The sequence below is a fragment of the Antedon mediterranea genome, chromosome 6 (genome assembly GCF_964355755.1).
Source record: "Antedon mediterranea chromosome 6, ecAntMedi1.1, whole genome shotgun sequence".
Taxonomy (NCBI): Eukaryota; Metazoa; Echinodermata; class Crinoidea; order Comatulida; family Antedonidae; genus Antedon; species Antedon mediterranea.
Window position 1 is genome coordinate 15,915,655 of NC_092675.1, and position 27,249 is coordinate 15,942,903.

At 33.1% G+C, this 27,249-nt stretch overlaps 1 protein-coding gene across 2 annotated transcripts in view; it reads right to left on the minus strand.

Moving 5' to 3' along the window:
* LOC140051624 (receptor-type tyrosine-protein phosphatase alpha-like) overlaps nucleotides 1-16,307 on the minus strand; it is a 71,591-nt gene extending 55,284 nt beyond the window's left edge. For both annotated transcript variants that reach the window (XM_072096897.1, XM_072096896.1), the window contains exons 1-2: nucleotides 16,225-16,307; nucleotides 15,910-16,140 (exon numbers count right to left, since the gene is read on the minus strand). The gene's annotated coding sequence lies outside the window, so the exon portion shown is untranslated. The remainder of the gene's footprint in view (nucleotides 1-15,909; nucleotides 16,141-16,224) is intronic.
* Nucleotides 16,308-27,249: the final 10,942 nt, after the last annotated feature.

The following is a 27,249-nucleotide window of genomic DNA, read 5'->3' on the forward strand; positions in this document are numbered from 1 at the left end:
TTTTGTCAGTTTGCTTGGTAGTCTAATAAATCACCATAATATGAGTGGCATGGATTGTAACTCCCTGGTTTTATAAACACAAATTCAATTCAATTCAACTATATAATCATAGAGGCCCAGATCAACACATGGTTGTTCTTCTCTGGGACAATGCACATACAAAAAACAAAAACATTTCAACACTGTTTTAATACTACAGTATCATGTGGTATTGTACCACAATACAATATTCAAAAGTTTTAATGAAGTTTACAATTACGTTTAAATGATTGTTAGTAGTAGACAAGTGAATGTCAACACCATCGTACAGTATATTTATCTATGACAAAAATGTATTATTTCAAAAAATAATTGTGAACTCAACTAATTTAAGTTAAATAAATTATCTTTAAATACTTCGAAAACTAATTATATTTTGTTCAACAAACGCAAATCTTACACGTCACTGAAACCAAATTCTTAGGCATTACCATAGATTCTAACTTAAACTGCCTACCTCATATCAATCATGTATCTAATATAATTTTTCGAAATTTAGGAATGATGAATAAACTAAAATATTATTTACCACCTCAAATTCTTTTAATCCTTTATAGCACTTTAATTTTAAACCATATCTTTCTTATAGTATTATCGCATGGGAAGGCCACCTGTTTAGACCTCAGAAACACGCATTGCGTAACTTCGCAGGTTTTTATTTCAATCCCATACCGAAAATTGTTCTCATAATTTTCGTATTCTCAATATTTATGATTTGAATAAAGTCGAAATAGCCTCCTACAGATTACACATTGTCTTCTCATTTAGATAATTTATTCATTTCTACTTCTTCTGTTCACAATTACTCAACTAGATTCTTATTCAATATCACCCTGCAATTCCCATCTTAGAAAGACTACATTCCATTTTTTATGCTGGCCCCAAATTATGGCAATTTCTTTCCACTTTAAATTTACATAAAGCATTGGTAAATAGTTTTAAGCGTGCGTCTAAACTGTATCTGATCTAGATATATGGTGCGTAAATACCACCCTGCTTATTTATACATTATACATGTAATATACATAAAATATTGAATTATTTTTTTGTATAACTACCTTATTTATTTATATACTTATTTCTTTATTTACTGATATTGAATTGTAAATATTTATTATTTGTGCTCTGCTTTAAATCTTAAAATATGCATCCTCTATGTACTTGATTGTAGTAGTGGTACAGTAGTACGTGAAAAATGAATTAAATTGAATAATTTAAAATGTATTGACTGGGTTTTCTTTTGGGTTAGTGCTATAGTAATATGGATAAAATACAATAAAGTTAACTACCCCAAAAGCCGAAACTTCAAAACCATAACTAGAATTTTCTTAACATTCCAAAAATGTGTACTGTTGTTGATGAGATGAATTAAAGAGATTGATTTTGTAATTAATTTTTACATGGTTACAATTACATTTTATTTTTTATTTTTTTATTTATTTTTTATTTTTTTATTTATTCGACTTCTCACTAACTCAGTTAGTGAAGGATCTGGACCAACAGGTGGTAAACACCTCTAAAACGGTCCAGTCCCAATTTGCACAGTGGATGTGTGTGACAGTGGCTGTGTTTTGTGTGGACTAGTACACCGGGGTAACCCCCTACTCGTCTCGAAAGATGTACTAGGTTCTTTAAAGTGCGCATGAGCTATGTGTACACTGGACCTACGGTTTATAGTCCTTATCCGAGAAGACTCGTTCTACCACCAGAACCATGGAGCGAGTGAGTCTCGAACCCTTGCCGATGTTATGGCTACGTAATTACGGTTCCACTGTCTTAACCGCTCGGCCGGCCACTCACTCACTTGAATACATCATTCAGATTAAAATTTCTTTCATACAATAATTTTGTAATAAGAGAGTGTGCATATTCATTTAATTGAATTATTTTAAATTAAATAGCATGTAGAAGAAATACAAAACTTACTGAACTACAATGCCACATTCTAATCCTGTGTGGTTGTTTGTAGTCCATTGCATCATAAACCACTCCCACAATAAGTGGTAAGCACACTGAACCAGGAAGTACAGTAAACTGTGTAATACTTGTAGTACAGTATACAAGATACAGTTTTATAATATCATGTTTTAAGCTATGTATTAAGGGAAAGAAATTCGGTGCCATTCAATTCTTTAAATTTCATTAATTAACAACGCGGTGCTACAGTATATTCTGAAGTGAAATTGAACAATGTAACTGTATACATGGAGATGTACTGTACATCACTACTTAAAACCATGGAGTTTACTCACAAAAAAACACACAAATCAAACTGAAATCATTGAATTAAGGAACCAAATAAGAATAATTAAAATGATGATGGAATAAACTGAAATACTGTATACTGTACAGCCAGTAGAAAAACAAAAAATACTGACGCACAAACCAGAAATGTGTAAGTCATTGTGACCTAAAACAAGTACCAAAAACCCCAATTAAGGAAACGCATTCTTAGGGCCTGTTTATATTGCAAAATAAAAAAAGAATGTTTTTTTTTTTTGGAAACCGATTTCGGCAGTTGTTTATAAATAAATATCGCGTTGCATCTCAATTTTTACTTAAATAAAACCGATTCTGTCCGTGTGCGTTCGTTATAAATGACGTCATTATATACCAGAATGCAGTTTGCGGAAGCGCGATTGGATCGAGGTCATGTTTACTTCTTTTCGAATTAATTGGGGTTTTTGAAACAGTTTTTAAGATCGGTTCTTTTTGTGGTTTTTTGTAGAGACCCAATTCTGCTGGCAAGAAAAAACCGTTCTTGAAAAGAACGGTTTTCAAACATGGATTCATAACAGTATTTTCTGTTCAATAGAAACAGGCCCTTAAGGACCCAACAAAGTCTCCCTTTTATAGTACTGTACTGTCAAAACACATGATTTTTTATATTTCTTTTGCGTGTTCCCCAAGTAATAGGGTGTAACCTGAACATATTATAAAGTTAGTGTCTACAGTACTGCAGACTCAAAGTGTTATAAGGACCTCCAGTACATTTAAACCTATGACCACCATTTTGTTTGTAGGTTATTGATAAAATAAATTTAGTATACAATAAATGTGTGTTTACAATAAATGCAGATTGATGAAAAGGAATAAATTCAGTATAATTTCTGTTGAAGGAAAATCTAGGCATTCATGCATTTATTAGTTTTTACTTCCTTATACTAGTTTATTTGTATTAAAAAGGAATATTTAAGTTCCTATTTCTGGGTCTCTTTCTAATTCAAATGGATTTAATACAGAAGAATTAAATGTATTTAATCATAATCCAAAGGAAAATTCCTAATAAATGACAATGATGTGGGTATCAGTGGCTGGAGATAAAAATAAAATAAGTAGAAAGCTAAATAAAATGGTAAAAATAATTAGAAAATTTGATAAATAGTCTAGTGAGGCAATATTGTGGTCATTTGGTGTTCATACAGTATTCTCATCCTCTGAATGAGGATTTAATGTTGCATTATCATGTGATCATATTGAAATTCTGCACTTTTGACCAATAGTTTCACGATGGCAATCACATAAATTATGTTAAATTCTGACATACAATAGGCTAGCACAATGGAAATCTTTGGGAAAGATCTCCGCCTTGGATACCTTCCTCATCTATATCAGATGTACTGCGAAACGTAGATTTTATAACATTAGTTGACTATTACGATATTGTTCACATTTCTCTCTTTGGAAGATATCATGGAGGGTTTTAAAACGAAATGTTGGGTTTCATTGGTATATTTTTAAGCATCGGCGGTAAAGTTAGTTTCAACTAAGTTGGTCGTTGGTGGCAACAGCCATTTTAGTTATTTTTCTATTTTCGGACCGCGCATGGGAAGGTACAGTAGTTAGCAATATACTGCAAATTAATAAAGATCAAATTAAATATATTCATAAAGCATCAGAGTATATTGTGGGGAATAGTATATAAAAAATAGAACTGATGCTATTGATAATACCTTTTGTTTAAAATCGAGTGTTAGGACCATGATGATACTCTGCCTTTGTTGCAAGCCGTTTAAAACATCTTCCTTCTTAGACCAATAAAACATAACTTAGAATAATACTGTAGTAAGAGCCAACCATCTAATAAACGCCCATCCACATTTATACACACAATATTGTAATATTTATAATATATATAGAACCATAATCTACCCTCTAGTAACCTAAATTTACATTAGCAACTACACATAGTAGTCCTTCTTGTTTTTCAAAATCAGACTAAGTTTCATAAATAGGTCCTGTATTATTTGACGTCATTTCTACTAATGAATAACTAATGAATGAGAAAGAATGTTACATTACAACTGATATGTAAACATTTTGTGTCTACCTATCTGATAATTTAATTTTCAGTGAACAGTAGGTGTATTTGTATTTTTTTGGAAGCTACACTTTTGAAACACAGGCACACATCTTCGATGAATGCATCCAGAGTAATTTAATAAAAGTACAGGAAAAGTGATTTATTATAGTAGTACATACTGTACTCAGTATACACACATTTTTTTTATTTTTTTATTAAGGTATTATAATTAAATGATAAATAATAATAAATTTGATTGAATGAACAAGTTGTTATCTATAATCTAAATATAAGTTTTGAAAACATGACGTTAAAATGTAATTTAATTTCCTTTGGGTTTTTATTGATAAAGCTTTAAATGAAAATCAATTGTTTTTTTATTGGCATTAAGTTCATGTACAGAGAACAAGATTACTGCAGTACTGTAATTAGATTGTTATCTATGCAATGACATTGGAGAGAGAGACCTTACCAGTGACAGCGTTTTGTTTAATGCTTTTGTCTTTCCTCGGCTTCGTGTCTTGTATTTCATATATATATTTCTATGTTTTTTTTGTAATTATTATTTTATGTTTATTGCCGAAATGAATAAAATAAAAATAAAATAACATTGGTTGTGAAAGAATATTAATGGAAAATACAACTATTTATTAAGTACAAAATAAATTTGTTTTTAGGCTTTTAGAGATTGTAAAGCAAGACGATATAATTATATGTGGCTATACAATAGATGGCATCATCTGAAATTAGTTATTGTGGCATTGTGATGAATGGTGGTACAAAAATGTATGAACATTTTAAAATAAATAGTTTTTTTATTGCCATTGAGTTTATAGTGATTTATTAACAAGCAAGTTTTAAATCAGTAATGATATGGTTATCTCTAATCAATAAGCAAGTGACTGCAGTGCAGTAGTAATAATAAGTTATCTGAGCACTGCAAGTGACTGCAGTGCAGTAGTAATAATAAGTTATCTGAGCACTGCAAGTGACTGCAGTGTAGTAGTAATAATAAGTTATCTGAGCACTGCAAGTGACTGCAGTGTAGTAGTAATAATAAGTTATCTGAGCACTGCAAGTGACTGCAGTGTAGTAGTAATAATAAGTTATCTGAGCACTGCAAGTGACTGCAGTGTAGTAGTAATAATAAGTTATCTGAGCACTGTAAACAGTAATGTAGAACATCTTTGGAACTCAACAAAGTGTCCCCTATAGAGGTAGGTGTCCCCTATAGAGGTAGGTGTCCCCTATAGAGGTAGGTGTCCCCTATAGAGGTAGGTGTCTCCTATAGAGGTAGGTGTCCCCTATAGAGGTAGGTGTCCCCTGAATAGGGGTTGCCTATCATTTATTTCATGGGACTTGGCGTAGTGAACTTTCAGATATAAACAGAAGGATTTTATGAGAATTCTATGCAAATCACACTACCATACATTCGCGCTAAAATGTAAATTGTTATCCAGTGCTGTTCAGTTTTTGTTAACTGCTAACTACAGTAGATTGGAGGATGATCTGGTTTACTGGTTCCTGCAGAATGCTCCAGGCGCCTTAGAACACTTTAACCGGTTATTGCTGTGCAAACTTTAGCTGCAAGTGCAACGCAAAATAACGATAATGTGCTGCTGACCTTGAGTAACCTACCCTGTACTATAGCAACGTCTGACTGTCTGGAGCACATTGCATTTTGGGTATTGTTAACATTGATTGAACAGTTTTTGAGAGCACAAATTTAGTAAAAATGCAGTAAAAAATATTTCATAATCTATTTTGAAAACAAATAGTTTATTCGGCACTATACAGCAGAAACCGCACCTACTGCACAGTAACATATTTTCCAAAGAGATTTCTGTTATTTTAATCATGGTCACGACAAATTTATAATTAATATTAACTCCAATGAAATGATGGTTTTTAAAAAATTCTTGCAATAAGATACAGTATCTTATTGCAAGAATTTGTAAAACAATTACGATTACGATTAATATTTATTAATAAATGCATCCGAGTAATTTACAACTTGGTCCTCCATCAGTCAAAATTGACTCATTAATTTAATTTAATTTAGGATACCTTGTTACCTCACAAAAAACATTGTAATGCCTTTTTTCCGACCTTATTATGAAATGCGTGGGTTTGGCAAAGTAGCCGAACCACAACCCTCTCCCCCCCCCCCTCCCATCGCCGACCACCACCCATGACATGCTGGTGACATCCCTGGATACTAAAAACATTGCTTTGTAAAATATGATCTACATGTAATCGTAAAAAAAGTAGTTTAGTGTATTTGACAACGCAATAAATTGTTAAATGATTAAGCTTTAAAAAAGTGAACAGATATCGGCATTACAGTAGATTCTTTAACAGACAGCACAGAGAATTGTAATAGTAGTGATATAATAGCCATGTTAATGTTATAGTTATTATCAGTAATTAGCTGTTTGACACTGCAATAAATTGCATATATATTAATCACTTTTCTTCGTAATGTTGCTGCATAGTATAGTTAATACTGTAAGCATGATCAGGAATATCATATTATATTGTTATATCTAACCTTTCACTATTAAACATTAAACTTAGAGATCGTTTTTCGAGTAACCTATTGTTTTGTGGTACACAAACAGCAACAATTAACACATGTAGTCATTTATTTGACTATAAAAAGTAAACTAAAAACCTATCCAAAAAACTACAGTACAGTACTAGTTCTACTGTATAGAAGACCAAATTGTATGTACATTATTCATTATTAAGATTGCATTCAGCAGTATGAAAAATATTGTACTATTAGTTATTATGGCCACTCCAATTAATAGTACTAAATACACACACCAGGGAGTGGGGGCTGGGATTTGTTAAAACAAATGTTAAAATTTGAAGAGAGCTTTACTGTACTCATTTCTTTAAATGAAGGTATGAGTCTTGTGCTTGTCTACTGTCATCATCATTAATCATGTGGTAATTTGGAAAGTTAATAAAACCATTAGGTTAATAGCAATTTATGTACAAACAATCAAATAAAGATTAAATAATAAATAAATCAAGATATCTTACATTGACAATGTAACATTCTATGGAAATAAGCTATTGTTACAGCTAAGGCCCCACCCAATATAACAAGCTTCCTAAGTATTAATATAAAAGAAATCATTTTGTTCAATTTAAGAAATATTCTTACGTGAAGTTGTACTTATTTTTTGTAACCATGTTAAAGGGCCAACTGAGACAAGTTTAGTTCTAGGTTGGTCCTCATTTTTATGCTCTGTATTATTTGTATGACATTTGAATATGATGAAATAAATGTTCAGGTGGGGTATGTTCAGACTCACTGTTATCAAACGCAAGGCATACGGTAATCTGTAGCGTTAAAAGTAAAGGTGTTCAGACACAACGATCAACATTCCAATGCCTTGCGTTTAAAACACTCTTATCATTAGGTCTAAGCAAATAGAACTATGCATACAGTACATTCATTCATTCAAAATAATTTCAAACATATTTTACACGGGACAATTATCTGATTATTGTATTTAATTTATGAAAATATCATATCTATGACGCCAACTGTACTGTTCTTTAAAATTGAAAACTGACAGTTTGACGTTTAGCTCACTGTACAGGCATGCTGTTGGGTCTGCTAATCGTGGTCGTGTCTTTTCATTGGTTATGGTTAAAATCACTGATGCATCACTGGATTAGCGTTATTAAATCTACCCTCTCCTGCTAGAGTTATTAACGCCACTGGCAAGACGTAACAGCTCCCTAACGCTAATCCATGGCCTAGTTCAAACACAAAAATATGTACTCCACTTACATAACGCACCTTAACGCTGGGAGTCTGAACATACCCTAAGTATATAATTTGCAATGGTAATTTAACCACAGAAACACAAACAAAAGTTACAATTAAGAAAAGAATATACTTTTGATAGACAATATACATTATTATTTATACTAGTATATTATTTTATAATATACATTAAAATATTATAAATAACATTTCGTTATTTAAAATTAGTCTGACCATTCATTTAAGCTAAACAGGCAATGAAACACATACTGGTAAACTCAACTTTCAAACACATGATGTTGTTATTACAATTATTATGTCAATGTGCAAGACATTGAAATTAAAGAAAGCATTGTTACATGGAGCATGAGTCATACAAGATCTATGATTAATTACACCAAAATAAAATGAAGAGACAAAGAAGAACAGATAATCATCATCATGCTTAACATACAACATCTATTTTGACAGCGTCACACAAACATTTTGAGTTCACTAACAATGATCTAGTATAATGATGTAGTAAGGAGCCAGGCTAACGAGATTCAATGCATACTCAGTGCGTCATATACTGTATTAATGTACAATTTTCATCAACATCAGATTTGTCATTAATTTGTAATGTGGTTTAATAAACAATTAAATGCTTTGATGCCAGTTATAACTAATTACTATAATAAACTATTTTTAATTTGAATCTACATAAATTACTGTACAGTAATAGCTACAGTACTTAATTAAGATTAATTAATTGAGTTGGCTAATGACAATGTTTGCCTCTATGTATAAAACAGTTAACATACAGCCTTTGATTGGTTTATTTAAAATGTTTTTTTTACCGTTACGAATAAACGCCCGTTGTTTATATAAGGAGGCGATTATTTTTGGTGTAACAATAAAATGTTACTAACATAATCAAATAAATACCCACTAGATATGAAAAAATACAAGTCACGTGATAAAATACAATTTAAAAATTGTATCAAAATGCTTGGTAAATTGTAGATCATGCAAATCATTTAATTGTACTACTGTACAAATAAACAAGGCCAACAGCCATTAAGTCGCGTGCTACCATGCATAGTGATACCGGACCGACAGACAAACAGACCGACAGACAGACGGACCGACCAACATAGTGAACTATACTGACCGAAATTACTGAACATGTTTAAAAATGTTGAAATGTTTAAAAACATTTATATTTTTTTAATTTACACGTGCGTAGCCCGTCACTTTTGACGTGCTCGTATAACGTAATTTCGAGTTGAAAAGTAAGTCAAGAAAACAGAAATCGGGCAAAAAGAGTGCGCAATAACATTTAACGCGCAGTGCGCGCGCAGAAATCTGCGCACTCATGGCAATTTTGTAAACGCTTAAAATTGCCTGAAACGTACTCTTATTTCATCGAAAATAAATTTTGAAAATGTTAAGCGCGCGTACGCATGCGTTACATGCGCTACGCACGTAATTGTATTGCCATATGATGATTTATGCCCTGAAATTTATGAGTACCAAATTTTATTTAATTGTGATTCATGGTTGTTAAGATATGATTACAAACGTGATTTCGTTAAATCGAGCGTAGACCGCGTAATTTTTTATTGCGCACCGTGAAAACATAACCACATCGATTCCTGGCCATAAGGAATATTCTGTGAAAAATTGACTTAGCTAGATTAAACTGATATCAAGATAAGGTCATAAAGCGATAAAACGCATAGTGATACCGGACCGACAGACAGACAGACCGACATAGTGAACTATAGAGTCGCTTCCACGCGACTAAAAACCTTAATATTTATATTGTTTGTATGTGGCGGGGCGTTTATTTAAGGAAATAAATACAAGAGGCGGGCAGGGGGCCATTTGTTATTTGAATAAATACGGTAATTATTTATTACAATATTGAGGTTATCATTATCCTTATGCTTTGTATTGAAATACAAAGTATGGTACAGAACTATAGTTTGGTCTAATGTCATTCACTGAGTCTAAAAAGAGTACCCTAATAAATCTTCATTTATATTCACAAACCATTATTGTAAATAAGTGGTCTAGACAAGCTAGTGATTAGTCTGGAATAATGAAGACTAGTTATACCCTGCAAAGTGACTGGGGAGAAGGCCAGAATCTGAATCACATCCTTGTTAAACATAACAGCTAATGTATAAATCTGCTACATAAAACGTATGGATTATGTTACTTTAGAAACTAATCATAGCTACTATCCAGTTAGTGGAACATGTACATGTAAAATTGCTGTACAAGCATAAATTGTGATTCATTCTGCTTTATGATCACCATGGGAGTTTGACAATGGTATTTAATGTTTTGCATAATCATAAAGAGCATAGAAATGTACACGTATTCATATGTTGCACCAGATTGGGTGAATCCTTTGTTTCTATATTTTCTGTCATCTTTTATTACAAGCTCTCAAGTTGAGTGCTTTTCTATTTTTTCTCGTACTGGTAAACTATCTCTTAAGCCGTTCATATCTACTTAGCTGCACTGAATTTCAATTTACAATTATTACGCAGGATGGCATTTAAGAGTTTAAGTAATAAGAACAATTTATTTATCAAAGTAAGGTTTACTGTACGTGGGCTGCAGAGATGATATGTTGTTGTCCTGTTTATTCAAATATCGTGCTTAATCACAAGAAGCCATTTTTTTCTGACTGCAGTTTGTTTCTCCTAAACTACTTTCCATAAGGATTCATTGAACTTTTTATGAATGAATTATAAAGTTTCTTTAAACTTTCAATTTGGCATCAAGAAAAGCTATAAAACTGAATAGAGGGGTGGGAAGGATTCTTGTGAGTCCAACTTTTAATGATTAATCAATATATAGGAAACTTAAATAGTACTTGTGGGAAAAAGTATGTTCATTTGGTTTTATAATAATTCAAAAATATCTATAACACCTAGATAAATTCCTGTCAATTGATTGGATGATTGTCACAATAGTACGTACTATATAACGATGGCGTTGTACATGTAGTACAACGATGGCGTTGTACATGTAGTACCAATTTTTTTGTATTCGGAAAAAAAATCTGTGAAAAAGTGAAATCTAACAGCAGAACTGGAAGCAGTGAGGAGCAACCTTAGCAAGCAGTAATAATACAAGTTACAAAGTTAAAATCTGATTTTACAACAACTTACTGTGGCATTAAAATAAACATAGTTTTCGAAGGAGAAATCTAACTACATATTGATGGGGTAAATACTTTACACTCTTTACCAGATTTTATATTGTACTGTATTAGGAAGACCACACGACAACAGTTTCTACTGCTACTGCTAACAAGCAATAAGACAGATGATGACAATTAAGCTGGTCAGATTCACACAGATTGTAATTGTGTATGACTTTTAAACAATTGCTAAACAAATGGAAACGTGCTCAGAATATATTATGTAAAAAGTTTGCGAGTGACGAGTACTGAAACTGCTAAAATGCAGGTTACACTAACAGCAGAAAAAATACTTGTAATAAAATATCAATAAATGTGGGGGAAAATTAACCTGTAATTTGCAGCACAGCAACAAGGGTCCCTTCGTGTCAAGTTATGCCACTAAAAAGAGCCCATTTGTCTGACCACAACGACAGGGGCTAAATGGACTGGACCAGTATACTGGGGTTAACCCCCTACTTTTCCAAAAGATGAACTTGGTTCTTTAGAGTGCACAAAAGCCAGGTATGTACAACAGACCTCCATTCCTATCTGAGAAGACTTGTTCTACCACTAGAACAATGGTCAAGGAGTGACCTGAACCCAGGTGCTGATTGTATACTATGGTTTGCGGCGCTGTCTTAGTGTAACTGCTTGGCGGCGCTGTCTTAGTGTAACTGCTTGGCCACTCAACTCAACCAAAATACAATACAAATAAGTATAAAACTGGAAATTCTAAAATGTTGTATATTATTTATACTGGATGACAGTTCTCCCAGAGAGCCCAGTACACACCATACTGTTTACCAAGTTCTTAAATATTCAGAGGTGCAATGTACTGTACAGTAGGACAAGGCAGTGAGGGTATCTTGTCTAAATGATATAGTAACTAGCAATTTGGTACAGTCAACTCTAGCCTTTCACATGATATTTCTTAATTATTTCTGACCATATACAGTACTCACACCAATTTCTAAAAATGACCGAACATTGATTGTCTAACATTGTACAGAGGGAATACTCAATGGAAAGACACTTCGCTGCTAACAACTCCAAGCTGTTCATTACTGTATAAATCCTTAACTGATACTACTGTAGGTCTCAGAATATCAAATTTATAATAAAATGTTACTAACTGCTAGTACTACTAATAAATAATAAAAGTAACGGTACAAAGACAATGTAAAATGTAATTGTTAAATAATTTGTATATGATTGTAGTTTGTACAGTACAGCATGGACATACAGTACTCTACTGTATACTGTAGTACAGTAGTAAACATGTACAGGAATTACTGTAGTTACTGTACAGTACATTTTTACACTGTATGGAAAAACAAAATACAGTACAGAATTTAAAAAAAAAAAAATGTATGATTTAAGTTTAATATTTGTTGTTACTGTACATGCTGGCACACACAATTTCTAAGAATTATTTTCCTATTGACACACTACAGTTTTTTAAAATCTAGTACGTACTGACTGTGTAAACAAATAAATTACAATGCGTTATGCAGTGTGTGATCAATACATGCTAAAGTGACTAAAAGCATACTGTAAGTCTGTATAATGGTAGTCTACAGAAAACATAATTACAGTATGTTGCCAGATTGTGTTCAAAAATAAAATGTCTGCTTTTAAAAAAGGTCAAATGAGGTTTAAATAAAATTATTATATTGTAGTACACAATAAAAGTTTATTGTGATTGTCAGAGATCATCGTCATCATGATAATATTAATAATAATAATTGTTGTGTCTCGCGTATCTCTAAAACTTGCAAGTCATAACATTTTAGAACTTTCACAACATATCGTCATTTACATGAATGAAGTTGTGCAGCTAACATTTCTTAACGTTACAATTTTATAAATTTCGTATAATTACAGTAACATAGGTCGAAAACCAAATAACACTTATTAAATTGAAGCTTAGCAAACATGTAATTTATATCATGCGCTAACTTTCTGTTGAAAAAAATGTAATGTTCCAAAGAAAGTTAAATTAAAAATGCAAAAAATCAATTTCTAATCAATTTTCTATGCATTTTATGTAATTTTAAAGTCCCATTCCATACATTTTTTAGATCTAATTTAGGTTCACAAATTACATTTAATGTAAAAATAAATACTACAGTATACTGTATGGTCCTATTGAAATAACTTTTTTCGTCTTCAAACAGTTAAAAATGTAAGAAAAAAGTTGATTCTGATAATTTAAGCGGCCCACAGATTAATATGTTCGTTTTTCTTAAACTGTAATTCACCCACTTTTCGATCGATTGTGAGGCCAAAACAAATGGAAGACTCCTAAATTTTCAGCGAAAATACCAGGTTTCCCCCAATTCTGGAAAAAACAAAAAGACAAATAATGCAGCAACTACAGTACTGTATACATCAGGCTAGGCCTATAGTTACTGTAGCGTAAGATGTTCGTACTGTACATTACCGATGTTTACCAGCTAGGCCTACAAAACAAAGCCTACTGTAGCTACAGTAGGCTAGGCCTAAAGACCGTCCATGAGAGGACATTCAATGCGAACTACTTAGGTGGTACATTGTTTCTCTCTTTTTATCATAATTTACCATAAAACGTACATTTTAAGACAAGGAATGACATGGTTTAATGTTTTTAAAGTAATATATATATTGCATTACTTTTACAAAATGTCACAATTGATAGGGAATGGGATGTAAAAAATAGGAAAATGGGAACATAAAAATGTCCACGAGCGCAAAAATGTTCACACGCGGGGTGCACACACATAACGTTAAAAACATAACTTGTTTGCATGAATTGTGTTTTCCATCCTTTTCTAGCAATTTAGCTAATTCGACATAAAATCATGTCATATAAGCACATCAAATTAGACAATTATGAAAAAGTTAAAAAATTGGTTGTTTTGAGGCCATCATACAGTATGTCCAGTTGTATTTTCATCTTTTGCGTTGTAGTTCATCACAATAAACAAGCATGCATCTATATTCTACGTATCCAAATTTCTTAAACATATTAATATGTTGTTGCTCAGATAATTCCCTTCCCAATTTGCTATCTACGTGTTTCATTTTGATGATGTCATCATGTTAAAAATTGAAATAAATGGCGGGTCCCGTTATTTTCATCTATGCTGCACTGTATGAATAGTGTATACTGTACTGTACAATACATAAGATACTTAAACAACATTTTATTTCAGGTCACAGTGGCATAATAAATCGTATGCGTTTTGCATTTGCGCAGCGGATAACATCAAATCTAGTTTATCTTAATTACATTTTCCATAAATGTTTAATTATTGTATACTATTATTTATCATACAGTACATTTAAGTAACTGTAAAACGTAGTAAAAATCATAATTTATATACTGTATTGTGGATAATGTTTTTTATTTCATATAAATACTACAGTGAATCTGAACTGTGAATGAGAATATACTTGTAAAATAACTTTCAATAAAAGACATTTTTTTACATACTGTAGTACAGTATCTTAATTTCCTCGATTTGTCACGTCCTACTGTACATTTGGCGTTCAAACAATTTTAATCCCTGCAACTTAAAATATCAACAATAAATGTGTCAGAAAATCACGATATTCTAACAATAAAATGAGTTAAACCTGTTCGTATATTATTTCCTTATATTATACTGTTTATAAATTTTATTTTTTTTTGCTTTAAATAAATAAATTTTCTACTGTAAACGAATTAGGGTATAAAGATTATAAAAATTATGCAAACTTTAAAATTTATATATTTTTAATATAATTGACTGCAAAAATTTAAGGCCACAAAAATAAAGGATTTGTTCACATTATAAGTAAACAGTATCATTCATTCAGCACTACAGTAAGTTTTGAAACAACTTCCTCTTCCTGGTACAGTAAATTATACAGCTGCAATATTGAAAGTTCAAGGGAAAATTGTTCCTTTAAAAGGAACTAGTAAATGTTATAGCCTTCAGTCAACAGAATCATTATGAGGTCTTTTAAATTAAGCCTTGTTTGATGACTAATAAAGTCATTATTTATAATTGTTTATCAAGTAATCTTTCAGATTCAACAGGCCGGCAAATACATGCAATGACAATTTGTAAGCAGGTGACATTGCTTTTATTATTTTTATTATCATTGAATAATATTCATAAAGTAAATAATAAATAAGACTGAGAGTGGATAACTTTTAAAGAAAAAAAACAAGGAAGTTTAAATAAAATCAATAAAAACACTTTTACACTGACATATTAATCAGAAAATTCATGACAAATATCACACAAAAAAATCACTAATTTGTGACTTGAGTCCCAGAGAGATTTCTAAAATAACCGGTTTATCTAAAATAGTAATTATTTTATTAACTTTATTATATGGATTTTAAATCTGCATTCAACTAGTAAGCACTTTTTTGGATTTTTGTGAAAATGAATGAAATATTGTATTCATGATTTACAGAAATTCTGTGTCAAAATTAGTACAACATAGGGCCTACTACTTTAAACAGATAGGCCTGTGTTGTGTTTCAAAATGACTGTATATATGAAGGCCTAGCTAGCAGGCCTACTTATTTACCACAAACCAGACATATGATATATTATTTACCTTTAGTCTTCGTGATTGTGTTGTTGTTGCAGGTTATATGACAACAGTCACACAACCACACACTGCAAAACCAAACTTCCCCTCTCTCCCCAACAAGAAGCAAGCTGCTTGCTTGGGCTTGCTTGGGCTTCAGAGTTTCTCACTTGCTTCCACAACTTATCCACTTCTTTGTTGGTAAACACAGTCTCGTCAGAAAAAATGAGATTTATGTTTTCCCTCCATTAAATTTTCCTGCCAGAAAATAAAAATTAGCATTCATTATAACTGAGAAATAATACAAGAAAATATACTCATTTACAATAAAATTTAACTCACTACTTCCGTGTAACATTTTTCCACCCGAAAAACATACTTCTCAAAAAAATACAATTCGATCTGTTTGGGGTCAGAGGTTATTACACAGCGCCCACTATTTCTATTTCCCACTTTAAAAATGGGAAGTTTGTTTGATGGTTTCTAAATTTTAAAGTTTATGATTTGCACTGTTACTGTCACGAATTATTGTAGTAATTGAGACTGATTAAATGAACTAGTACACATACATCATAAAGCCATGTTTATATCGACAAAGAAAAAAATAATGTAAAAAAAAAATAACGGCACTCTGTGCGCGCTGCATGGACAATTATCGCTCCTAGTAGTTATAAGGGGCGCTATACATGCTATGTTTGTAATTTTTCATGACCCATTTCATTAAAATCACTATTAAAAACTGAATTTCATGTGATGTACAGAGACATTTTTAAAATTGAAAGTCTCTCATGAAAAGCTATAAAAACATATTTAACTATTTTAAAAACACATTTAACAGAACAGCACATATTATTTAAAATTGTCATCAAAAGATATTGGATATTATGATGAGCATAATATAAATTAATTGCTACTATATACAATGTTTAAAGATGTATTGTCCCTTTGACTAATTCGAAAAAATTTTTTAAAAAAGATTTTGAAAAAGTGGGTCATTTTGAAGTATCATAATAGTTATTACGGTAACTTTCACCAAAAATTAGTCGAAAAAAAATCATTTAACTGAAAAATAGACGTTTTTTGTTTAAAAAAAAAATTTTACTTCCAGTCAAAGTTTTCGATCAAAACATATCTCATATACAACGCGCTTGTTTGGCTACTCTGTATGCATAAACATAAAACTTCCTCGCGATCTGTGTAAAAACACCATCTCAATGCATACTCGTGGTTTGACATCTTCGTTTACTTTCGCTCGCGCCGATTTTCCAAACGAAAATGTAATCAAATTAATTTACCTATTAATTACGTAAACTTGTGGTTTTTGGCTCGAATTTTCGACTTGAAACGTGAATAACGTTAATATTACTTTGATATGGCCTATTTAAATTTAGAATATTATGAAATTCATTTTTTTGTGTTTCAAAGGACAATACATCTTTAAAAAACAAAGAAATTGAGGTAAAATATTGGTATTTGGGCACAAATTTGGTTCTTCTTTCCGAAAGGATTTTTCTATCAGACACTGCAGGGGCATTATTATGACTTTCGTAATATTTAGGCCTACTAAGTTACCGTACTTCAGTAATGCCATACCGCAACATGTAAAGGTTTATGAAGAAGTTTGTAAAGTTTTCTAAAGAGAGCTTGAAGTTTAAAGACTAAACAAAATGTTACTGCAGTACTGACAATAACTAACAATAATGATATGCGCGTGTCTATGATTAGACTTGCCCCAAGTCTGTATTATCTTTTTTTTTTTTATTCATTTGTTTTTATTTCGACCGCGATTTTTGTCTGAAAATACAAAATCAAGTAGTATACGTATGAAACGCCATATGTGCCAAAATATTTATCTTTTTACTAATATTAAGACAAAACTCCGTCTGGAGCCCAGACTAGTCTATGATTTGTCACAATCACAATAACCCACTAGGCTATCTTATTGTAGATACCACCAGCTACCAATATTATAATCTAGCAAATTGTAAAGAATATCAAATGGCCTATTACAGACCACCTATAATAGTCCTGGAAGACCAGACTAAAGTTTGACTAGAGACCCACTGCCCCTTCCCACACTGGCACTGCATACCCAAATAGCCTACATAGATATTGCAGATTGAGATTCAGTTACTGATACCCACAGCATTGTCATTTTTACACTAATTTGCCTTTGGAATCGTTTTATCGATTTATATATATATATATTTTTCTCATTCTCACAGATTTCCTCATCTTTATCGTTTCAAATTAATTAATTAAATTTCAGTATATCACCGGGCGGTTTAGAATTACTGTTCTTTGCCTCTTGTGTTTATATATATAAAAGTACTGTATCTCTTCGGAGATCCCGCCTCGTGAATAAAAATACTGAAAGATGAGGGCGTATCAATTTGATCTCTGTTGCGCGTGCGTACAACTGAGGACTAGTGCTGTTCCGCCGTACACCACGCCGAGAATGTTAAAGAGTCGTTATCCAATCGAGTTCGAACAGTACCATGAAAGCCCCAGTGGTCTAATGGTTAGGACATTTGCATATCAAGCAGGCGGCCCGAGTTCGAGTCTCGGTTGGGGCGACTTTTTCTCATTCTCACAGATTTCCTCATCTTTATCGTTTCAAATTAATTAATTAAATTTCAGTATATCACCGGGCGGTTTAGAATTACTGTTCTTTGCCTCTTGTGTTTATATAATTATAAAAGTATCTCTTCGGAGATCCCGCCTCGTGAATAAAAATACTGAAAGATGAGGGCGTATCAATTTGATCTCTGTTGCGCGTGCGTACAACTGAGGACTAGTGCTGTTCCGCCGTACCACGCCGAGAATGTTAAAGAGTCGTTATCCAATCGAGTTCGAACAGTACCATGAAAGCCCCAGTGGTCTAATGGTTAGGACATCTGCATATCAAGCAGGCGGTCCGAGTTCGAGTCTCGGTTGGGGCGACTTTTTCTCATTCTCACAGATTTCCTCATCTTTATCGTTTCAAATTAATTAATTAAATTTCAGTATATTACCGGGCGGTTTAGAATTAATGTTCTTTGCCTGATTTGTTTATATATATATATATAAATCCAAAGGCAAATTACTGAAATAATGACAATGCTGTGGGTATCAGTGGCTGGATCTCAATGGAGATACAAAATAAAAGCGAAAAGCTAAATCAAAACGAGAAGTAAAACAGCCAGAAAAGTTAGCAGAGCTTTCGGGCAACACTAGCCCTTCATCAGTGCAAGTGAAGGAATTTGGATAACGTCATAGTATAAAGCTGGCAAGTGCTACCTGGGTGGACAGGAATAAAAGAAATATAACAAAGGGCGAATAATTTTACCGATCTGGGAGTATGTTCCTAATGTTAAGTCCAAAAGGTTTTGTGGTTTTAAGAGCGCCAGTCACTAAAAATCAAACATTAGGTGGCAAGGGTCAAAATTTCGAATTGGCTCATATTTTGCACATTGGTAGACCTTGATGTAAGTAAACCTGATGTGTAGATTGTTTGGTAAAATATCGCTTAGTTTTCGAGAAAATCGAAAAATAAGGATTTTCGGCCAATTTTGTTAATTTTTGGTGTATAATTTACATTAAGTTTAACAGCCTCTGGAAGCCAAACGTAGCAACGTTTTAATATTTTACACTTACGTTTTAACTAGCATCTTGACAATAATTTGGTAAAGTTTCAAAAAATTTGATGAAATTTTAAGATTTTGACTAATTAATTACTAATTAGCATATATAAAACTCTTAAAAAGTAGGGTAAAAACAAACGGTTTTTTTTTTATGTGCGACGAATTTTTATAAAATAAAAAAGTCATCAATCTAAAGTTTAGATACTAATATTTATGAATCAAGTAAAAAAAAAAAATTGGGGAAACTATTTTGCGCTCCGCGCCAGAGCCACAAAGTTGTAAGAAATTCAAAGATTTTATCTGTCGGCAACATCAATCAGATGTACCTATTGTTCTCTATTTAGTAATCTAAGTCGAATTAAGCCAAACTTTTATTACGAGAAACAAACTTGAAAGATAAATTTTGAATTAAGTTGCAATTTAAACACAAACTAAAAATACGTTTCTGGTAAAATTTCAATTACTAACCAATATACGAAATTAAGCAATTAACTAAAAATCACTCTTCTTTGTCAAACCACATTATTATAAATTATTCGATCCTCTCATAGTTTATAGGATAAAACTAAAAAACAAATTTGTTTTAACTTGTTATCGTTTTCCTGTTTGTCGAACCTGGTCGAACGTACTCAACGAGAATGTTTCAAAACATTAACCACAGTAGACAAAACACTTTACTGCGTATATTCGATAGATAACGATCTTCATTGACGTTGACAACGGAACAGATTTGTTATCCATTTTAGTTTATGTCTTACAATGTAAAGACGTGTAGAAAATAATTCTTATATATAATTATTGTCTGATTGCTTTAAGTTCAAACAAAATGGAGTTTTCATGTTCTTTTAAATCGGTTGTCGGCGGAGCTTGTGGATTCGATAGAAAAGACCGCAAACAGAGCACTGAAGTCCTACCTTTACAAGCATGCCAGAAGAAAATCGCTGCACACAGATACATGTTTAGGTTTACGGGCATCGATAGTGAGTGGTACTATTTGTGCAGCAGGGAAATGGAAATAAAAAGCGTGAGTCACATCAACAACATAGAGTATGGAAGCAGGTCCATGAAGGTGTGGATGGCGTATGGTGTTGGTGCAGGACAAAATCTACTTTTGAGTAAATTCTGTGTGCCTTCGAAGCTACCCAATTTAATTCATAGCCAAGATACAACGTCTGATTAAAATAAATCAAGTATCATCTATTGCAGTAAAAGCAAGAATACAAGCCAAGACATCTCATGAAGAACAAGCTGATATAAATAACGACGAACAAATAGAAAGAGAAGAAAGTCCTGGCACCCTCAGCAAACTGTTCTTTTGTCGCGAACAAGGTTGCATTAGGTCATATCAGAGGTACTCTTCCCTAGAGAAACACTTAGATTATGAAAATCACAAGAACGCACTAGAACATGAAACACTTTATGACAGGGCAATGAAATTAATCAACACAACTAGAAGAGGGTACTTCTAAAAATCCAGAACCAACAAGAACCAACGATTTGCCACGGTTTGACATTGGCCCCAAACTGCAAATGGGCTGGGCGTTAAAGTCCTCTGCAAAAAAAACCCGATTTTCTGTACCACAGAAAACCTACCTTATTGATGTTTTTGACGCTGGAGAGCAGATGGGACAGAAAGCTGATCCATGTCTCACGAGAGATGAGATCGGCCAGGCACAGCGATGGTTCACATCTATATAGTAGCAAGACTGAATTTTTAACAGCAGATTGCAAGTTTTTTCTCACACTTGGCTAAAAAAAGGAGGACAGATGCAGCCGTTCATGATGATGATGATGACGAAGATGATGATTACGATAGTAATGAAGATGGTGACAAAGTCGAAGAAAATGGAGACGATTCAAAAACGGAAAAGGAAAGAGAAATTCAACTTTTGTCGCAAACCGTACTGGACACAATAGGCTTACAGCATCCAATAATGTTTGAAAGCATAATATTTGTGAACTGAAAGCTCAAGAAAAACTCTCCAGATTCTCTTTGCCAATGTTGCAAGAAATGTGTACTTCTCTTGAACTTGATACCACAGATATAACCATAAAGCGCAAGAAGCCATACATTGATTTGCTGGGAAAGATGGTTTCCATGTGCAGTTGCTCGAGTGATTAAGGTAGCAATGAAGGTTTTTTATTTATTTATTCGACTTCTTACTAACTCAGTTAGTGAAGGATCTGGACCAACAGGTGGTAAACACCTCTAAAACGGCCCAGTCCCAATTTGCACAGTGGCTGTGTTTGTGTGGACTAGTACACCGGGGTAACCCCCTACTCGTCTCGAAAGATGTACTAGGTTCTTTAAAGTGCGCATGAGCTATGTGTACACTGGACCTACGGTTTATAGTCCTTATCCGAGAAGACTCGTTCTACCACCAGAACCATGGAGTGAGTGAGCCTTGAACCCTTGCCGATGTTATGGCTACTTAATTATGGTTCCACTGTCTTAACCGCTCGGCCACTCACTCACTCATAAGGTAAAAAATAAGGTAAAACTATGTCTGTAAGAATTCTTTAAAATAACAATTTAATATGTGGGACGATTCTGTAAATTTTTAATAAAGCGAAGGGATGAAACAATGGTTTACAAGTTTACAAACAATTTATTGTTTAGGCTACGAATTATTAGGAAATTTCGCACGAGCACATGAACGTTATCGGATGTCACCATTCTACTCATTTGCATAACAACAGAGTTCAGTGAACATTTGCGTTAACGTACTTGCTCGTTTTGATTTCGCGCTTCGACGGGAAGTGTAGAACGCAACGCATGTGTAGCGCACGCAACATACGCCACACGTATTAAAACAAATCATGGGTTTATAGAGACTAAGCCTAGCCAGGCATGTTTAATCATGTTTTGGTTAACGTTTTCATTTACGCTATTTAAAAAAAATAAGGTTCTCGACGCACGTAACTAAAGTTTTTCGTAATGCTTGCGCACGCACAGCAAGTTGTTTACAAAGTGGGCGGAGCTTGGAAAATAGCGTTAACATGCTTGTGCGAATACTCCCTATATGAGAAGATAAGAACATTATGTTATATAGCCTGTTTTCCACTAGGCGAAATTATTCGCGCAAATCAAACATTTTCGCGTATACGCGCACGTCAAAGGGAACACTTTGTTGATAAAAAATAAACTGCGCATGCGCGCGTATAGTGCAAAAAATAATAATATTATTATTATTATATTATAATAATAATAAGAATAAATTCACCTAGTGGAAAATATAACAGGTGATGAAGCTAAGCGAGTTATAATATTGAGCTCAGATAGTAATTGCTTAATTTCATGGGTCAGTCGTTTAAATTTGAATAGAAATTTATTTTTAGATGTTTTATATTAAAACGTAATTCCAAATTATTCAGGACCTTTCAGTTTACCTTTAAAGTTTGTTTCTCGTAGTAAAATTTACCTTAAATCTGTAAATAGAGAACAATAGGTACATCTGATTGATCTTGCCGACAGATAAAATCTTTGAATTTCTTACAACTTTGTGGCTCTGGCGCAGAGCGGAAAATAGTTTCCCCAAATTGTTTTTACTTGATTCATAAATATTAGTATCTAAACAGTAGATTGACGATTTTTTTATTTAAAAAAAATTCGTCGCACATGAAAAAAAACGCGTTTGTTTTTACCCTACTTTTTAAGAGTTTTATATATGCTAATTAGTAATTAATTAGTAAAAATATTAGAATTTCATAACATTTTTTAAAACTTTACTAAATTATTGTCAAGATGCTAGTTAACGTAAGTGTAAAATATTAAAACGCTAGGTTGCAAAATTTGGCTTCCAGAGGCTGTTAAACTTAATGTAAATTATACACCAAAAATTTAAAAAAAAGGCCGAAAATCGTTATTTTTCGATTTTCTCGAAAACTAAGCGATATTTTACCAAACAAACTACACATCAGGTTTACTTACATCAAGGTCTACCAATGTGCAAAATATGAGCCAATTCGAAATTTTGACCCTTGCCACTAAATTACGAATATGTCTGATTTTTGGTGACAAGCACTCTTAAGTTGTATATACAATAAAATAAAAACTATGAACTTGGTTCTTCGTGGTGCTTTATTACTACTACAAATTTGTTTCATATGACCAGCAAAGCTGTTAATGAATGGCCAGGAAGCGGTGGTTGTTGGTCTATTGTTTCGGACCTCCTGTCTGTTACTAATTAGGAATTTCTTTCTATGCCTACATGTTGATACCAGCTCGTTTCTGTTGTTCAGTGAGCATAGTTTGGGATGACATATAATTATATATTTGTCATACAGGCATAAATTACAACGTTTGGTAATGTTCGAATACGCTTTACACTTTTTTAGAATTTTCCAATTAATAAAGTATTGCACATTAGAGTCCCTAAGAGTCCATATATATTTACTTAGTTCTGTACTATTCTTATTTTTCTCAATGCGAAATGAGCTAGTATGGTTTCTGTATCTATTTTTAAATTCATTTTCCGTTAGTCTGACATATGTTTCTTGTTTTATCGTTTTGATTTAGCTTTTCGCTTTTTTTTCTCCAATGAGATCCAGTCACTAGTACCCACAGCAATTGTCATTTTTTCAGTAATTTGCCTTTCAAACTCGAAAGATGCGGAAATCTTCAATACGATAAAAGCCCAATAGGTCTAATGGTTAGGACAGCTTCATATCAAGCAGAAGGTCCGGGTTCGAGTCTCGGTTGGGGCGACTTTTTCTCATTCTCACAGAAAGATGAGGGCGTATCAATTTGATATCTGGTGCGTACAATTGAGGGACTAGTGCTGTGTTCCGCCGTACCACGCTACCCAATCGAGTTTGAACAATACCATGAAAGCCCCAGTGGTCTAATGGTTAGGACAGCTGCATATCAAGCAGAAGGTTCAGGTTCGAGTCTCGGTCTCATTCTCACAGATTTCCTAATCTTTTCGTTTCAGTATTATCACCGGGCAGTTTAGAATTAATATTCTTTGCCTAAAACAAATCAGTCAATTAGTATCCCTATATTATAGGCCTATGTCTAAAAGGGCCAATCTGGGAAAAAATTAGAAAGCAGTGTTTCTCAACTGATTTGTTCTATATATCTACACAAAAATAGTTCAAGCTCATCTGGCCTGGAGAAAGCCGCCATAAAATACAGATTAGAGATCAGCTTCTCCATCATGTATGGATATGATTTTGGTGGCAAAGTATATGTTTTGAGGGTCAAGGAATCCAAATACAGAATTTTGAAGTTTACTAAATGTCCGGCATCTTGTTTTTCAAAATGGCCGCTCTAAAATACAGATTTGTACTCATCTCAACTTCTACATCGTATGTGAACGTGATTCTAGTGGCAAAGTGTAGTTGTGAGGGTCAAGAAATCGAAAAACAGCATTTTTGTAATTCACTTACTGGCCACCATTTTGTTTTCAAAATGGCCACCATGAAGTACAGGTTTAGCTAATTTCTTAGCTCCTATACATAATGAAGACATTATTTTGATAACTAAGTCTTATATGTTTTGATGGTACAGAATAAAAATCATTCTAAAAACAGAGTCGGAAAGTGATCTGAACTGGAATAATAACATTTATGTAGGCCTACAATCCCTTTCTTCTGGTCTCCGAGAGATCCACACCTTATCTATCGCTATCACTATCCTCAGTATGTACTATCGACGTCGTGAGTTAATCACAAGATCGAGTTCCATACTGATTACGACCAAAGAGGTACACAAGAAGATACCAGATAATGATCATTCGCGAGAAGAAACTAACAAACAAGATATTCTAAAGAAGTTACATAGACATTTAAAGATATTTTGCAAATATAAAAAGAAGCATGGTCAATGTAACACAATTGTATATATAGCTGCTTCTCTGCCAGCCAGTTCGATCAACCAATGTGACATAAAGTAATGCAAATAGAGAAAGAAAACTGCCATTTGTCGTCAGACTCGTAAGATTCTTCTGAGGAGCTGTCTGGGAAGTCAAAAGATATCAACATCTAAGCTGTGGCTGAATCATTAGATGGTATAACTTTAGGCGCGATTGTACAATTGGGAGTTCCAGATTCAGATATAGCATAACAGTATGCTTTCATATTTGCACAAGCTAGTTATGGCCAAAAGTGGAGGGGTATATCTATAACTGCAAATGATGAAAGACAAATAAGGTACATAAGGTTTTCTATATTGTGGTCATGTCTGAAAACTGATTCTTCACTATTATAACACGTTGCATGATATCTATTCTTTTGGAACATCTTGTATTGTACTGTATGTATGTGGAAATTTGTCGTTCAGTCATATTGGCCATCATGGTCAATTGTTCTATACTGTGGGTATATCTGGAGACAAAATGATACATCCTCATCAGTGTCATCATTATATGATACATAGCTGCATCCACTAAGAACTTTTAAATATAGGCCTACGCCATCTCATCTTTAAAGTAGGTTATGCACATCTTCAAAACCTCAACCCATTATTATGTCCAATATAACCCAGAAAGCTCCTGAAAATATAAACTCCTCCGAGTCTGATTATTATGACTGGTAGATGAGCAGCTTGATATACATTTTCTGAGTGACTTTACCGTTGTATAAACTGTTGTTATTTGGATAAAAAAAAGAAAGATTGGCGAAGACTATCGTTGATTTTTCCATTTATCGCATGATACCTACATGCATAAATCCAGACTATTTATTGTGAAGTAGTGTTAGTCCCCAGTGAATTAGGTAACCATCCATTCAGTCGTCGCATAAGATATGTTGCTTTAAATTTACTAAAGTTGGCCATGCTTTTCTTTATGATTTGGAAAATATCTTAAAATGTCTACATATAACGAACTTTTTAGAATATTTTAATTTTAGGTTCTTCACGCGAATGATATAGTTACAGTACATCGCTGATATCTTCTTGTGTGCAGTACCTCCTGGGGTCATAATCATTGTGGTTCACATATATTATTACCAACATATTGACTTATTCTCGTCATCACTTTACAACTGTATTTAAAAAGCTCAATGTTGTTTTTATACTGTAACTTTAAAAACGTAGGCTTAGCAAAATCATAATCATAGTAGGCCATTGAGTGAACTTCAACAAGCTGTATTTATATTTCTTGACCCTCAAAACATAAACTTTGCCATCAAAATCACTTCCATGCAATGTAGAAGCTGAGGTACGAGGACAAATCTCTAAATTTTATGGCAGCCATTTTCAAAAACAAAATGGCGGGCATTAGGTGAACTTTAACATACTGTATTTGGATTCAAAATTAACCTTCAAAACATATACATTTCCACCAAAATTACGGTCATATGTTGTAGAAGCTGAGATATGAGGAAAAATCTGAACATCTTTGGCAGCCATTTTGATTTTTATTATGGCGGCCATTGGGTGAACTTCACATTAATGCTGTATTTGGATTTCTTGACCTTCAAACCCTATATTTTGTCACCAAAATCATGTCTATACATGCTGTAGAAGCGGAGAAGAGCACAAATATGTATTTAAGGCAGCCAATTCGAAAAACAAGATGCCGGCTTGCCTGATATATATCTATCTATCTTGTTCAAGTACCTTCACTGATGAAGGTCTAGTGTTGCCCGAAAGCTCTGATAACTTTTCTAGCTGGCTGGTAACAAACAAACAAACGACTCTCATCCTTGTCATCCGACAAGAATTCATTCAACCAAGCCGCCCCTGTACACCAGAAAGCCCTTAGCGACAGTGGATACCAGCACACACTAAAATACGAGC